The sequence below is a fragment of the Cyprinodon variegatus genome, unplaced genomic scaffold (assembly GCF_000732505.1).
Source record: "Cyprinodon variegatus isolate N-32 unplaced genomic scaffold, C_variegatus-1.0 Scaffold150, whole genome shotgun sequence".
Classification (NCBI taxonomy): domain Eukaryota; kingdom Metazoa; phylum Chordata; class Actinopteri; order Cyprinodontiformes; family Cyprinodontidae; genus Cyprinodon; species Cyprinodon variegatus.
In genome coordinates, this window is record NW_015150603.1 from 36,761 (window position 1) to 54,083 (window position 17,323).

At 37.4% G+C, this 17,323-nt stretch overlaps 1 protein-coding gene across 2 annotated transcripts in view; it reads left to right on the forward strand.

Moving 5' to 3' along the window:
• Positions 1 to 15,321: 15,321 nt before the first annotated feature.
• The window catches only part of drd2 (dopamine receptor D2), an 85,003-nt gene continuing 83,001 nt past the window's right edge, over positions 15,322 to 17,323 (forward strand). For both annotated transcript variants that reach the window (XM_015377256.1, XM_015377257.1), the window contains exon 1: positions 15,322 to 15,656. The gene's annotated coding sequence lies outside the window, so the exon portion shown is untranslated. The remainder of the gene's footprint in view (positions 15,657 to 17,323) is intronic.

Here is a 17,323-nt window from a genome sequence, read left to right on the forward strand (position 1 = left end):
GGTGTCTTTTCAACAGCAACAGTAAGTACCACATCCTCACCTTCAGTCGGGAGGTGATGTACAGCAGGAAGGGGATGGTGGTCATACTAATGCTGATCAAATCCAACAACCTTAGTAAACAAGTTACAACACTAGTTGAAAGATTATCTCTAATCAACAAGGAGAATAATTTGAAAACAACCTGCTGCAGTTTGAGCACATTGCCAAGACATGAAGGTCAAAGGCCAGAGCATGAATTGGCATGTCGTCTCATTCCACTACCCTCTGCTTCCGAATGGCTTTGGAGGTCTATACAGCCATCAATGATGAACGTGCTCACTGCTACAAGGACTTCAAAATTCCTTTGTTGGCAAAATTTGAAATCTCACTAGAGACTTGCAGACAGAAGTTCAAAGCAAAAGTTATACCTGCTGGTGAAACTGTCTCAGAAACCTACCACCTCCTAAGTGGTCTCTACAGATGATGAATCTGTCTGGAGCAGCGTCAGTCTTATGATGTCAGCACCTGGGCAAAGGAGAATCAATGATATGCTAGGTGTGCATGGGCAGGAGGTTAAAGCTAGCACTAGTTTCTTTAATCCACCATCTGATGGTGAGATATTGACTTGCTATTACTGCAATCAGCCAGGCCACAAGGCTTCTGTATGCCCTATAAAAAAAAGAGTAAGTTTACAGGTTCCTGCTATGCTTCTAGAGATGAAAATCAGACCGGAGCTAAATAGTTGGAGAAAAAACTCATAAAGCTGTGAGATTGAATTAACAGCAGGTCATGCATTAATGGAAAGTGGTAGTTCCATATAACTCAGAAAAGATAGGTTGTAACTGTTGGTTCTGTGAACTATGAAAAAAAAAATGAGATTTGATGTGTGCATGGAGAATGAAAGGTGTATCCAAAGGCTGAAGTGACCGTCAATATTAATGGTCAACCTTGTTAACTGTTGGTGCAGTGGAAAATCTACCTTTTGACATAATTTTTGGTACAGACTTACCTGTAATTGTTTTATCTTTTGTAAAAACTAGAATAGTGAAAATGAAAGGTCTAAAGTTGACAGTGCTTCTTCTCCTGTGAATACTCATTCTCATGGTAAGGAATGAGTTGAGTCCTTACCTCATTTTGATGAGAATCTGTTTGAAGTTCCATAGGGGCCCAGAAAATCTAGAAAGCAGAAACGATTTGAGAAAAATTCCGTAAAAGTTTAAAAAACAATCCACTGGACTTGTTTTCCAAGGTTTGAAGACATTTCGCTTCCCCTCCAGGAAGCCTTCTCAATTCAAATGTTTTTAAACTTTCACGGAATGACTATGACCTGGATGACTGAGAATCTTCATCAGCGATTTGAGAAAAAGTTTATACTGAGTGGAAATCTCGCAACAAAGTAAATTAAACGTGGAAAATATGTAAATATATTGCTACTCTGCAAAAGCACAAAGTGTTTTTACACCCTTTGTTTGACAAAGTGAGTAGAAAGTCTGATGTCAAGTGGAGAGGAAGAGAAATGTTTACGTATAAGATGGTGAAAAACAGAACCTGGTAGTTTCAACGAGCTGTAGGTCACTCATTATGCATCTGGCACACACCACTCCATGGGCAGGACACTTGGGCCGTCACAAAACATTTATGTGCATCAGATCCCATTTTTACTGCCCATTAATGTGCAGTGCTTCTTGTCCCACATGCCAGAAGACTCGTCTCACCCAGAAGTCAGATTTTGCACTCCTCCAGACACTGCCCGTCATCTCCACTACTTTTCGTAAGGTTGCAATGGACATTGCTAGTGAAGAGTGGCTGTGGACATCAATACATCCTGGTGGTATGTGATTATGCCACCAGAGCCTTATCTACAGCATAACATTATTTCTCCTGCAATAGTCCGAGCTTTGGTTCAACTGTTCTTAAGAGTAAGAATTTCAGATCAGATTCTGACAGATCAAGTAACTAATTTTAACTCTAACCTTCTTGAACTCTTTCATAAACAACTTGGGATCTCAGCCATCAGGACGACACCTTACCATCTGCAAACTGATAGAAAGGTTTAACCAGACACTGAAGAGGATTCTGCAAAAGTTTATGAATGATACATGCAGATACTGGTACCCCAAGATTCAACAGGGTTCTCACACAAGCCATGTATAGTACCATGTGAACCCATTGAAAGAATGGAAGGAACCATTCATACCAGCAGCCTCAGAAACCTCATGTCGGATAAGGTCATTGAATGAGGAGGAAGAAGTGCCTGGTATTGCGGTGAAGTTGGTCAAATCAACCTCCACTCTCAGTTACTTGACCCAACAAGTGCGTCCCAAGATGGCAGGAACTGCGGAAGTGCTGGTGATTGACAGGTTGAGTGAGTCGTGGAAGTGAAGTCCCTTAAAGCAAACTTACCAAGACAAGCTGGAGGTAAAATCGTTTGGACCCGATGAGCTGAACATCAAAATTAATCAGCAGTCAAAAAGACAGATGGAGATGGTAAACTTTTTCTTTTTCGCTACAAGGCTTGGCTAACTGCATGCAGCAGGGCTAATGCTTTATTTTGATTTCCCTGCCTCATTCTTCAGCATGTATTAAGACAGGTAGGGTTGATTTAAAGAACGTTTTAGAGAATATTAATATAATATTGTATACTTTTTCTAGATGTTTGTTAATTTGCATAGTTGATCTTTTTTTTCAGCTTTTATTGTCATTACACTGTCTGAAGTACAGAGCAACAAAATTCACTCTCTGCATTTAACCCATAACTTAGGGAGCAGTGGGCTGCCATTTTGCGGTGCCTGGGGAGCAGTGTGGGGTAAAGGGTCTTGCTCAATGACCCAGAGAGGCAGTCTGTGGGAGTGGGGCTTCAACTCAGAACCTCTGGATTCCAAGTGCAATGCCCTATCCACTATGCCACCACTCCCCAGCACTGACTATTTTTAAATAAACACATTCACAGAAAATAAATAGTTTTTATATATCAAAAAAGTATAAAGCTGATTAATAGCTTCTCCATTATTGAACTGGTACATTATTTTTTAGGTTAGGTTTTTGACACCATATTGGACCATGCATAACACAGTTTTGTGTGTTTCTCCTTGTGCATGCTGTTTAAAAGTTGCTGTTTACATCCCTCATACCTCATACCATACCAAAAGAAGACTTGTAATTTTTCCACTATGTCAGACTCACCACCGGTAAGTGAAAATGGGGGCAAGCACCTAGGACAGCCTAATGTAAAGATATCACCAGAATGATTGACAATAAGGAGGACTATTTATTTTGATGATCCACCCGGAAAAAGAACATCCTCCACTATACCTTAAATATGGTCTCACTAACATCAAGTTCGGTTAAATAAAGCTTCCCAGCCAACAGAAAGAAAGCAGACACCCGTAAAACGGGTGGTGGTCTGTCACTAAGAGAGGCAGAGGAGCCTCCTCTGACGTATTAACATATTCTCATCCTTGTTAACAGAGCATGTCTGGGCAACAGGGGCAGCAGCAGACTCCTTCAACTTAGCAGCACAGGTTGGCACAATAAGATAGATGCTCAGTAAACAAAAATAGTCTATACATAAAATGTTTGTTTAAATTTCCTCCTTCTGTATCCTAAGCTACCTGTTAAAGCAATTTGTGTAATGCTGCAAACATGAGAACGGAAAACATCACTAATATATGTGGTAGATTGTAAAGGCAGTTGGAAGTAAGGAAGTAGGTAGCAAAAGAAAGCTGGAGGCTTCCTGTTGATTGATGATTCACATTGAAGCAACCTATTAGTAACATTATAGTTTTAAAGATTAACAGCACATTTGTTTTTAAACAGTACACTGTCCCTTATTCAATGAGATTTAAACTTACTTCAGTTTATTTAGAGGAGGGATGGACAGGCGGATGGACAGGCGGACGGACGAATTGAGGCTTAACAGCTTTCTGAGGAGCCATTTGATGCAGGTGTGTAAAAGTAGAGACATTTAAAAGAAGTAGCACATTTAAAAGAAGTAGCACACTGGAGCTTAAAATTGAAGACCCCATATTTTTTAGTCAAACATTGCAATTATATTGGTCACATATAGATACAAGATACAATTTGAGCTAACCTGCATCTAACTTTATCACAAAAGCTTGGTAATAACTAGAGCTTTGGCTGCTTTCAAAATATGACATGGTTTCTTTTTAATAAAAAATCTGGGTAAAGGTTTGGAACAAGTACGTAAATAAATTTGAAGAAGAAAGGCTTGTAGTTGTGGCAGGTTGTACAAAAACCTGCCAGTGGTTGGGGGAATTTCTGCACAACAGCTGTTTGTCCTAGGCTTGTTATTGAAAATGCAAAGCATAATGATTGTATGTATTTATTGCTGAGTTGTTACCTGCCTGGCCCATTAGCAGCAATTTAGAACAAAAAATTGAATAATAATGTCTAATAATTATGCAAAATGTTTTGCTTCTGTTTTTTTTTTTTTTTTTGGTTTGTTTTCAACCCTTTTCAGAACTCTGTGATCTTCTACAAAAAGGCTTGGAATTTGTATGCCAAAATAAACTCCACTTTCACCTTCTACTTAATCTCAAAGGAATATGTAAGCCAAAACAATTATCAAGAAGGATTTTGCCTGTTAGAAAAGGAGGCTTTTTTTAAGTGTATTTTTAAGATTCAGTTGCATGGCGAAAGGCAAACAGATAATTTAGAGATCATTTCAAAACCTTACTGCTTCATAATATAGCAGAAGAAAATCCATGTATCCAAATGCACAGTTCATTGATCAAACACCACACTTTGAATAAACTTGCATTTATCTTTAAATCTTAGGAACATTATTGAAGGGATGATTTATTATGTCAACTTAGTCTAGGGTTTTGGTGAATGCATTTTGTAAAATTTTTATTGAGAGGTGGGACATTTTGGATTCAAGTGAAACGGATTTCCAAGGGGTTATATGTAACTGCTTACTGTAAATTTTGAATAGTATTGACTTTTGGACTTTTATGGAAAATTACATCAAATTAAATAAAGCTCTCAGCAGGTTCTCTGGGGCAGCATTTTGGCTATGGACTAAACATGTCATTGCTTTATCCCAGAGCTTTATCATCACCTCCTTATATAGTGCCCAAGAAACTATATTTTTTTCCAATATCAAATGGCATGTACTTATATAGCACCTTTATTCAAGTTAGGAGACTTGACCAAAGCGCTTTACACTACATTCATTCACCCATTCACACATACACACTGATGGTGGCAAGCTACATTGTAGCCACAGCTGCCCTGGGGCTCACTGACAGAAGCAGGGCTGCCGTACACTGGCGCCACCAGGCCCTCTGACCACCATCAGTAGAGAATGCAGGTGAAGTGTCTTGCCCAAACACACAACAACACTGAAAGTCAGAGTCTGGGCTTGAACCGTCAACCCTTCGATTTCAGGGCAAACTCCTACATCCAACGCCACTGTCGCCCCAAATTTCACCAGGAATTTCAATTTCATTTCTTTATTCATGGTAGGATTTTTGGCAAAACTGCATTTTTTTTTTTATCCAGTCCTCCTTGTTTGAGGATACTTCACTTTAAGCATGAAGGCACTCAAAGTAAGATTTACCTTTTTCTTTTTTTTCGTTTTTACATCAACAGTCCTTATTTATGCCAAAAGGGGTTTCAAGGGTCCTTGTACCTTTTGCAAACTCGCACCCACTCTATGATGTTTCTTAGAGAGAAGTGGTTGCCCCTCTTTATCTCAGGCCTGCATCCAAAGTTATCGTCTGAACTGCTTACAAAAACAGTCCAACAAACCTGTCTGCAGGCAAGTTCTTTACAGGTGGAAAATAAATCTTTTGGTTAATATTTGCTCTTTGCCATTCTTCATTTTGTACAATAATTTGCATCTCTCATTGAAGTCCTAGATCATGTAAAACATGATGGGCATGTCCCTGAAATTGTTTTTTTTGGAACTTGGGAACTTGGGAGTTTGCGCATTGTTTTTGCTATATATATGGTTCTTCCACCCTTTTTCAAATTATGCTTGCTAACATTGCCTGTAAGTGGTCATTATTTCTGTTGATGCTGCAACAGGAACATACATAAAAAAAGGAATTATTTCACAAATACATTTTCTAATTTTCCTTCTCTGCCTTTGAGCAATAAAAACAGAGATAAATCATCATAACATTTAATGTAGCAAGATGCTTTACATGTATCAGTGTATAGTCAAACCAGAGTTTATTTTAAAACCATAAGAGAAATAAGTTTTTTAGTCTGCAGCCCAATATACTGTAGCATGTATCCAATGAGTCACATGTTACAGCAATGCTGCCATTAGTGTCAGTTTGTAAGATGAAATGTAATTTTTTTTCCTCCTAAAACTTTTTTAGTTTTCTGTATCTGTTGTAGAATTACAATCAGGTCCCACAACTTTATAGTGTCCTAATTGTGAAATATGCACGTTTTACCTTTTTACCTTTTTAAATTATGTATCCCCACTAAGAGTGAGACGAATTGCAAGAAAGCAATGGCTGCAAAAATGTGCAAAGACATGAAATAAATTCAGTCACACTGCAATCTGCTACTTTTCCACTCAGTCACTGGGTTATACATAATCAGTCCAAACTTATCAAGGAAGAAGCCTTTTCAATTTTGGATTTAACCACAATCGGCTCAAAGCAGATGGAAAAAGGATACATGAAAGCGTGTCAGGGAGACAGTCACGTCTCTGCTCTCAGTCATGGATGGCCGGAGGGCTAACGAGCATGTATTTGAATGCAAAGAGAAATCCTTTTTGCTCCGTCATACTGTCCATGTGTGCTATTTAGTTTGGCAGATCTAGCAGTGGTTTGAGCTGAAATTATAAGGTAGCTTTCTCTTCTCTCTGTGACCTAACTTACCTATGACAGTATTTCTTCCCATACAATCTTAGTGAACAGAGATGCTGTGTAAATATCACAAAGCCACCAACCTGCAAATTGGCAGTTTAAAGTTTGGTCAGAAATTGTTTGTTATGCAGCTTCTCCTCCATATTTTTGTTTTCCCTTTGTGATTCCTACACCTGCTGTGCAGTGGCATTTGAAAAAGAAATTGCAATATAACAAGACAGACAGCTGTGAAAATTGGTAGGCTCAGACTTAATGAGTGAACTACAAATAAATGTTGCACGTAAGATGCTATAATAAAACGAACACAATCCCTGCCTATATTTTGCTTGTTGATAATGTTCAAATACAGATTTAAATACATTAGAGCCTAATGTATAACTCTTGTAAACTTATATTCAATTAATTTCAGTTTATTAAAATAGTGTCATTTCACAACACATGTAATTTCAAGGTACTTTATAGAGACATTGAGGCACACAGCCTGATTGGCTGGCTGAAAGTTTCAAAGGAAACTCAGTTGATTGCATTGTGCATTGACTTTGCAGGATTCACCCCTTCTGGATGAGCGTGTAGTCACAGTATTCGCTTGCATTCCGTTGTTGACTCTACAGAAATCCCTCACATCAACCATGCATGCAGAACGAGGCTAGGTGACTAGTGAAGGGTGATTTTAGATAGAAAAAGTAACATTACATTTTGTATAAAACCTGTAGAAATTAGATATCCCTTCAGCCTAGATATAACATCCTAATACCCAAAGATTAATTTTCTCTACTATCCCTGTCCTTTGCAGCTATTGTGTAGTATTCTAACTAATTTAGGTGTTATGGGTTTAGTCACAGTTTGGCGTCAATTTCTTTCCCAGTTTTACTTTGCTCTTTTGTATCCTATAGCCACTCACTGTGATTGTTACATAATTTATTCAGCTCTGTTCTCTGAGACTTCTTAAGAAAAATAAGTTCCTTTGGGTAATATAGTTGTGTCACAAAAGTAGAAAAATGTTGTGAGAAATGAGGAAGTGAAACAAAGCATTTTTATTTTTTGTTTTACTCACTTTCCCTTTTTTGGACAGCATTTCTTGTTGTGTGTTACCTTGCAAAACAGGTCATAGCACTGAACTTTTTCACATTTTTATTTATGCAGTTCCAAATCTCAATACATTTTAGAGGAATGTTTTGTGATAGACCAGCATAAAGTATTGTAGAAATGCTTAATTGGAAGAAAAAAGAGATGAACACGTTAATTCCAAAAATCTTAAAAAGGCAAAACTTGGCACACTACCTTCCAGACTCTTTAGTCCAGACTTTGGTATTCAGACTTCTGCCATATGGGCCATTCCTATGATTAGGTTATGAGAGGTTTACCTATTACTTTAACATGAGGACATAATTTTGCTCTTTGTGCATTAGTGTATTCATCTATTGCTTTAATAAATGAAAGGAGATTCCTTTATAGCGTTGGTATTTAATTTATAGATGGTTTGCTTAAAGGAGCATTAGTACCAATACTGTTATATAAACCATATTAAAAGAAAATCAGTAAATAATTAGGGTTAATTCAACTGTAGTTGTAATGCCTTTCTTAATCTTCATCACAATTAAAATGTTTTAACCTGTTTTCAGCTTCAAAACCTGCCATACACTGAGAACATTGCACTAATAATTATATTACTACATGAAACAAGGAATCTATGAAATAGCTGTATTTTTCTTTTCTTATTTAGTAAGCAAAGAGGGACCAAAGAGTTTCACTGTACTTTCACTCATCTATTCATGCATACACTCACACACAGCAGTAACGCTACAGTAAGCTTGCTGAGAGTTGGCCTGCCAACAGAAGCTGCTCAATGTTCAAAATTTTACCAAAAGACAGTTTGGCATGTAGTTGATTTGAATGAATAAATCAAACGGCAGCACCTCACCAACATTTTACTACAATGCATGGTTTTTTAATATTGCATGTATTTGAAAAGGGGAGATCAAATTTAAACAGCTTTGCTTCTAAAAAAAAGTAATCTCTTAAAAGAGAAAATTGTGCATTGTTCCTTCCTGCAGTCTTCACTTCTGATCAGTGCATTTCTCTCAAATCCTTCTTGATGTGTAGTTTCCTTTCTTGCTCAAAAACAGATAGCCATGCTAACGTTCCCTTTCTTGTCTCTCCATTGTCTACAACACACTGTGCAACACCTTACAGTACAAGCATAAGCCAAATTATCTTAATATCAGACAATGTCACAGAACCTTACATGGTACAAACCAGTCATGATATTATAAATTCTTTATAGGATAAGGCAGGCTCTAAACGGCTGACTGCTGGTGCATCAAATTTGATTTATTTCCAGGACCATTGTATGGAGTATGTTTCTGCGGCAAAGTGTTTACTTGTGTAAAAGGAGAAACTGTGCATTCTTAGTGGCAGTTAGATCCACCTTCATGCCGTCAGTTTATAATGTAAAATCACCTCAAGTCATCTTTAGAGTAGCGATAGGGGCTCTATGCATTGGACTTGATTATGTCTCCAATATCTGTCCTTTTTGACTAGTGCCTAAAGGTAATGCCAGCTCCCACAGAAAGCATAATGAGTGTACATAGAAATGTGTCTAATTTCTTGAAAATCAATAAATAAAAACTGTAGTGAACCATTTACATCTGTTATTATCCTATCATGAGTCAGAAACTGTTTTCGTAAAACAGCACAAAATAAGTACCGTAGCAATAAAGTTGTTGTAATACTTTGATAACTACTCAGAATTATTCGGTTAGCAGTTATGTTCGTGCATCCCACAGCACTTGTAGTTGCTGTATGCATTTAATAGTATATTTGTGTGAATCAGTCATAAATCTGTACTGTAATTTGACCTTCTGCCAGTATTTCCCCTACAGGAGCAGGGAAGTGAGAAAAGCTTGTCCTTGTGAGACCTGCCTCCAGCTGAGGCAATTTACAGTGCACTGGTTGTGTCAGTAATCTGTAACATTTCATCGGTATTAAAGATTGTGACCGTTATGGTGTATCTGTCAGGTCACTCGTTATACCGCAATTATTTTCCTCATATTATAAATATATATAATATTTGTCCAATACTTAATAATCCTTGAGATTCCTGTTTAGTGAAGACATTTTACAAAAATTCATGTTTTTCATATTTCTTTAAATATCTTCATTTTTTCAATCTGCTTAAATTAGATTTTAAACCTCTATTTGATATTAAAATTAATAGAACACCCATTAAGAAGAATTAAAGAGCCTGTTGCATAATATCACATTTTTTCAAAATACGTTTGTAGAATTTATTCAGTTCGGAGGGAATGTAAATGTGAAAAAATCATTATCAAAGAACATCTCAATCAGATCCTATACATAAAATATGAAAGCTTACTTTAATCCATACTTGAAATATTTTTTAAAGTAATTTATAATTTCTATATTTTCTCGTAGCAATCCATTATTTCCTGTTTCCGTTTGATACAAATGCAAAACAACAATTGGAAGGTTTTCTTTTTCACTTCTTGAAGATTGGAAGGTCATTAAAACATGTGAGGTTAGATAGATGTGCCGCTCTTTAAAGGTGACAAGATGCCTCTAAGGACTTTCATAAACTTTTCAATATCTTGTGATCTGCAATGTTTGCTGTTGAGAAACTGCAGAAAAAGTGGAATCTTGGAGTCAACAACTCTCCATGAGACCATTCATCACAAGCTACGAATGAAAAGATTATTTCAAAGGCATGGAAAGAGAAAGCCTTTTCTGTCCTAAAATCACAAAATTTCACTACCTAAAATCAACTTTCTATCATGCACATCATATTTCCCAAAACCTAAATGCTACAGAAGGACCTAGAATGGACTGAAGAGAAGGTAAGAGAAAGATTGTACAAGGTCAAAGATTTGTTTCTCTCTATGCTACTACTTTGCAAGGGGTCTAGATGAGCTGTCCTGTTGGCAGAATGGGGTCACACAGCGTAATCATAGCACGGAATTAAATAAATATGGCTCTAACCTGTAATTTTAAATATATATACATATATTTTTTTTATATATATATATATAATATTTTTTTTATAAAACTAATTAAAAAAAAAACAGCTATATTCACAGGCTTTTCAGACACACTTGCAAGCAGAGTCAATAACTGTTGTGCTTTCTGTGCCAAAAGAAGAGCAGGACCTACATTAGGATGAAGCTCGCCTTGGGCATAAAAAAGGAAAATAAGCATGTAGCAACGCTGGTGTCTGAATCAAATTTGTTCTTAAATGCACATGTGATCTGCAGGTGTATTCCCTTGATGTGATTATAAAGCAGCAATGTGTTGTCTCATTGCCTGCACGAAGTCAACATAGCTGGTTATATGTGACTGCAGTTTGTCATTTACACTTGCAAAGAAGTTAAGCATACAACTGAAAATAAAGTAGCATCCTAAAGTGTTCATACCCTCTGAACATGCTCACAGTACAACAACAAATGTCAATCTGCTAATTGATAAATGAGCTGAATTTATATAATGCTTTTTACGACATACTAACTAATTAAAGCAATTTTTCTCTTTAGTCACTTCTGCTCAATTTCTCTCTCAGATATGCACCCATTCATCCACCAATATGCAGATCGAAAGTGAAATTGGGGTTAGTGTAAGTGCCTTGCCCATCAACATTTGAGGGGAGAAGCTGGATTCTAACTTAAAAATTTTAGATCACAAGACCTTCCCTTGAGCCATAGTTATGCATTTATTGGGATTTCTTGTGATACAGTAGATCAATACAAAATGGTGCTTAACACTAGATTTTGTGTGTATGTGTTCTTTTTCCCTAATATGGCTCTGGGAATAGATGTCCCAACAGGTTTGCTTTCACAAGCAGGCCATTATGACTGTTGCAATAAGGTTCTTAAATATGAAACGTTATTTAAACTTTTCCAGAAAAAAAAGATAAAAAGGACACAGAGACGGAAAGAAAGGTGAGAAATGGAGAGGGGATAAAAATTAAGGGTGGAGAGAAAGAGATAGACAGGAAAGAGGGACGAGCAGATGAAAACAGAGAAAAGAAAACAAACCAACAAAAATATCCAACACAAAAGATATACAGTAAATCCTTGAAGTCTGCCTCTGTACCTGCATGTGAGAATAGGGAAATAAATCAGGGAACAAAACACAAGCAAGAAGACAACAGACAACCAAAGTAACCATCAAAATAGCTTTGTGAGCAGCGGGTATCCCTTAGATATCTATGTGTTTGGAAGGCAAAACCTATGGTGATTACACAATATTATTCAGGGTTGTATGTATATGTAGCTACAGCTAAGTACTTAGTATTAGTCTGTATCCGTGAGCACATGGAATTAAACTCCTGTAGTATATATGCTTATCTATGAAGGATTTACAGAGCATTTTCAGAAAGCCGGTACCACACTTTCTCTAAAGAGCCCAGGACCAATGAAGAGGTAAACAGCCATAAAGACGGCCACATCTATGGGTGAGAAACAGTGCCTTCAGGTCTGGGAACATGGAGTGTTATAGCTGTGCTCATCCTGGGCCGATAATTTAAGAGGCAACACAAAGCCATCAGTGAGGACAAGGCCGACTACAGGCAGGCTATGGAGGTCCACTTTATCAGCAACAACAGCAGACAGGTGTGGCAGGGATTCCAGCACCTGACTAACTACAGCTTTAGCCAATGGCATTAGCTGGGTGGAAATACTCAAATACATCGTTCTTTTAAGATCTTTATTGCGGTTTGAAACATATTATATGTATATAACATATTATATTTTTTACCAACCATCTATATATATATATATATATATATATATATATATATATTTAGAGAGAGAGAGAGAGAGAGAGAGAGAGAGAGAGAGAGAGAGAGAGAGAGAGAGAGAGAGAAAGAGAGAGAACTACAGGATCAGTCCTGAAGTAAAATCTGAATGAGTGAGTAGATGACTTGAAAGAGAGGAAAATGTTCTGTCATGATACTGGTACTGATTACATTATTAGTAAATTTATTCCACCTGCTTAGCTCCTCCCAGTTTAAATCTGCCCTCATCTGATCCTGACCTGTTTGCCCCTGTTTCGGTCTGTTTCTGCCTGTTCCTGTGTTCGGACTGCTGTTTAGACTCTGGCTGTTAACAACCTTGGATCTGTCCCCTGACCCCAGCTTGGATTTCCCTTTGGTACCTCTGTGTCTCTCTTATCTACTGGTCTGGATATCTGCTTCGTCAGCTGCTCCAGATTCTTTCTCTAGACTCTTCTGCCCATCTGAGTCTGCTGGCTTCCACTCTACAGGCTTCTCTGCCTCCCTTCTGAAACTCTCTGGGCAGCTCAGGCCACAAGCTGTGGAGAAATCATCCATCTGGTTCCTACTCCTTCCACTGGGCACGGACAGAACTAAGAACCAAGTTAATGACTCACATGTTCATTATTGTTCCCTGTCTGAGTCTAGTGCTCACTAACCAGAGTATCGATCTCTACAGAGAATCCAGCAAGCCAGTCCAAGCTGATGAGCCATGCATTCCTGAGCAGTCAAAGTGTTTCATTTTTAAACAAACCTGTTCTGTCTGTCTGAATTCTGGGTTTTATTTTCTAAGCGCTGACATGTTCACTTTCAATATCCATATCCATCCATCCATCCATCCACCCATCCATCCATCCATCCATCCATCCATCCATCCATCCACCCATCCATCCATCCATCCATAGTTCAGCCTCCAACATATCCAAACACCTCACACTGTGGCTCTTACTTTATGGCCCTTGCTCCTGTCCCTTTACTTTTCATGTCAACAGCAACAACAATATCCAGGGAAGTAAAGAGCTCTGGACTACTGTGCTGATTCTGGATAGCCGTCAGCAATACGGAATGCATAAACACATAGATGATGCTGGTTGAATTGGAAGTACAGTATACCAATAAAAATTACAAAAAGAAACAAAAATTACAAAAATATAGCAAACTACTCAAGCTCTCTATTATATGACCTAAAACATATGAAAGTCTGTATATTTGCATGTGTCATGTAACGGAATGCTGCATTTTGCTAAACTATAAGGTGGACTGCTTCTAGCAGTGGATCATTAGGTGGTCCCTGTGCTAAATAAGCTATCAAATGGAAGCTTCCTTCCTCCTCTTTCTACTCTTTCCTCACTACCAGCACTACTCAGGTAGCCTTTATCATGGCAAGCTGACACACTTCCTCTTTGGCTTAAGTGCCCCTACTGTTTTGCACTGTTTGGAAGGAGCCAATGACAATTTGTATTCTATTTTAATCTAGTAAAATTACTGAAAATGCATGTGATGTTTTCCTTCCACTCTGATTAAGTCAGAGCTATTTCTCAAAAAGGAAAGGTTGTAACGTGTAATGTCTTTATTCCTGGAAAAAGACACCCAAAAGGGCTTGAAGCTGTAATTGCAGCCATTAAGCAAAGAAATGACTAAATGATTACAGAAAATAAATGCCCCACTTATTACATTTTGACTAATCATTAATATTTCCTATCCACATTAAAATGATACCCCTTTTTGTGTTTATTGGTCTAAAACATAAAACCGAGGAAATCACATTTGTGATTGCAAGTTCACAACAAGTGGACAAGTTCAGCAGGTTGTGGATACTTTCACAAGGCCTCATACATTCATACAAATTAGATTATGCACTGAATGAGGCTTATTTGTCTGATTAAATACATCTCATGAAAATAACCACCTTTAAAAAGGTATTAATTCCATTTCTGCCATTATAAATTTCTATTTATCTAATGTAATATTCTCATTCTGAATAACATATAATCAATTACAACACTGTAAAATTGTTCACTTTGAATTTACAGTAAATTACTAGATAAGTGTTGCATTACTTTCACAGTAAGGACTACAGCAATTCACTGTGAATCAAATTCACAACAACTTACTTTTTTTGAAAGTCATTTATATAATGAGCTTTAAAATATTAAAAATGCATTGAGCATGGTTGTATATGCCATGTTGTCTCCTTGAACCGCTGGGAGATGGCCGCTCACACTGAGCTTGGTTCTGCTGGAGGTTTCTTCATGTTAAAAGGGAGTTTTTCCTCTCCACTGTCGCTACAAGCATGCTTAATGTGAAATTTGATTGTATGATCTTGTGAACTGTAAAGTGCCTTTAGATAACATGTGCTGTGAATTGGCGCTATATAAATAAACTGAATTGAACTGAAACTGAATTAAGTTCAGGGAGTAGCATTTCTTACTTGGACTGGTCCTGAATCTGTTTTAAGAGCTATATGTTTGGAAATGATTTCCAATACACGCTTGACCTTTTATTCTAAGGTGTAAAGGTTGTGCACAGTGCAGCATGGAGATTCGGAGTCAAACAGTAAGAAGTCTCCCACGATGGTGAAATTCACAGAAGCATCACTCCCCATTGAGAATAATCAGATGTAACTCCGCCTTTTATCCACACTTCTTTACGCGTCCGCGCGTCTCCTGCCTCCATCAGTGTAGAAGGTAACTCCGCTGCGTGCATGAAGCTCCTGGACAATCACGCATCGTTCTAACGGTTTCTCTGCTCTATCTACTTCTTCAGCTATTGAAGGAGGGGAAAAAGATCAGCAGCTGCTATTGGACTTAACCCTAATAAACATATTTATTTATATTTTTACTTAGCGCATTCTGGCACATTATTGGATCAGCTTGAACTAAATGCTGTACATAACACCCGAACTGTCGAGCTGCTGATTCGGGTCATTTAAGTTAATAGTAAAAATGTGCAAAGCGGATAGAGGATACAGGGGGAGCTAACCGGATTCCTTTGGAATTATTTATCCGTGCCTTTAAGAGGAATTCAGTCAAACTTATGGCGTGAAGGTAAGATTTCAGGTTTTTTTTTATTTGCTTGTGTTTGTATGCATTTATCGCAATAAAACTTGAGGGGGAAAAAATAATAGGAAATGAACAGACTTTTTTCTTACTGTTGTACTATTCCGTTTTCTGTGAATGAGAGGGCGCACAGACGGTTCAGGTGCGCTAAGCTTTCAGAGGGGATTTGTTTCCATCATTGATCCTTGCTGGTGCGATTTAACCTTTCAGAGATGTGAAATTCGGGTGCTTTTTCTTTTCGGGTTTAGCAGTTACATCTCCTAAAGGGTTTTCTTTTATTTTTATTTTTTTTATTTTTTCTGAGCCTCCTAACCAAGTGTCTCACCTGGTATGCAGCGCTGGACTAAGCGCTGCTGAGACAGAAGGACTGAGCCGCTACTCCGCACCCTGCCCCTGGTACCCACTGAGCTGATGGCAGCTTTTCTAATAGCTGGATCCAAATAAATTAGAAGATATTATAAAAAAATTAAAAAAATAACTTTTGAGTGTTTTAAAATTATATTTATAAGTTTTATGAATTATTATTTTTAACCGCATGCACGTAATATTTTCCACTCGACCTACCGCTTCTACTTTTGGCAGTAAAATGACGGGTTTAATTAACTAATTATCACACCTTCTAGGGAGCATTGCATAAACCATTAAAACTGAAATGTACTTTTACATCTTATCTGCTCTTTAGCCCATGTGTACAACCTGCAGAGGTTAGGAGGAAGCCTAATTAAATCAATTTTCAGAAGCTGGTGAAGAGAAAAAATATGCTTGTGTTTATTATTAAATGCGTAGAATCGGAGTGTAAATGTTTCAGGATTGAAAATGTGTCTTCTAATCTTAATGAAAGCATTTTTTTTCTTGATAAATACCAGGGGACAAGCTGAGATTGGTACACTGTGTGTACGTGTGTTTTCCCGGTGACAGCGCCCAGACAAATATTGAATTCTACACACTCCTGTCTCTTATCTTATGCTCCTTTGTGAGCAAAACTGCTTCACCCTGATGCAGTGCTTGTCAGAACATGAATGCTTTTAAAATTGCCTTCTTAGAAGGACTAAAGGTTCACTCTTAAAGGGTGAATACTGGTTGCTTGAGTTATCAATAAATGAAGTTAAATATGAATCCCATTTAGGATTCCCATTTCAGTTACACATTTTGCAAGGCAAAGGCTATCTTAAATTATATTTAAATTATGAATGTACTATAAAATGCTTTATTTGGTGTTTATTAAGATTTTGCACACAATTTGATATCTGAAAAACATTTAAACATTTAAATTAGGATTTCATTACTTAAGTGAAAAATCCTCACCAACTTTGACCCATGCATTAAAAGTAATTACCTTCTTTGTGAATTTATAAACTAACCGTGATTAACTACATTATTAGGTTTAATTTCAGGTCAGGCCTACTCACCTTTTAATCTGTTTAATCAAGACAAAACCTTGCCACAGTATATCAATCTCAGTGATCCCTATGACTAGTTAGAACTAAAGAAGATCTTTGGATGAGAGGGGAAACATCTTCTAGAAAACTTCACATCCAGCTGCCTAAACCGAACTTTTTCAAGCTTGGGCATGACCTGGATGACTGACAATCTTTATAGATACAGTGGGGCAAAAAAGTATTTAGTCAGCCACCAATAGTGCAAGTTCTCCCACT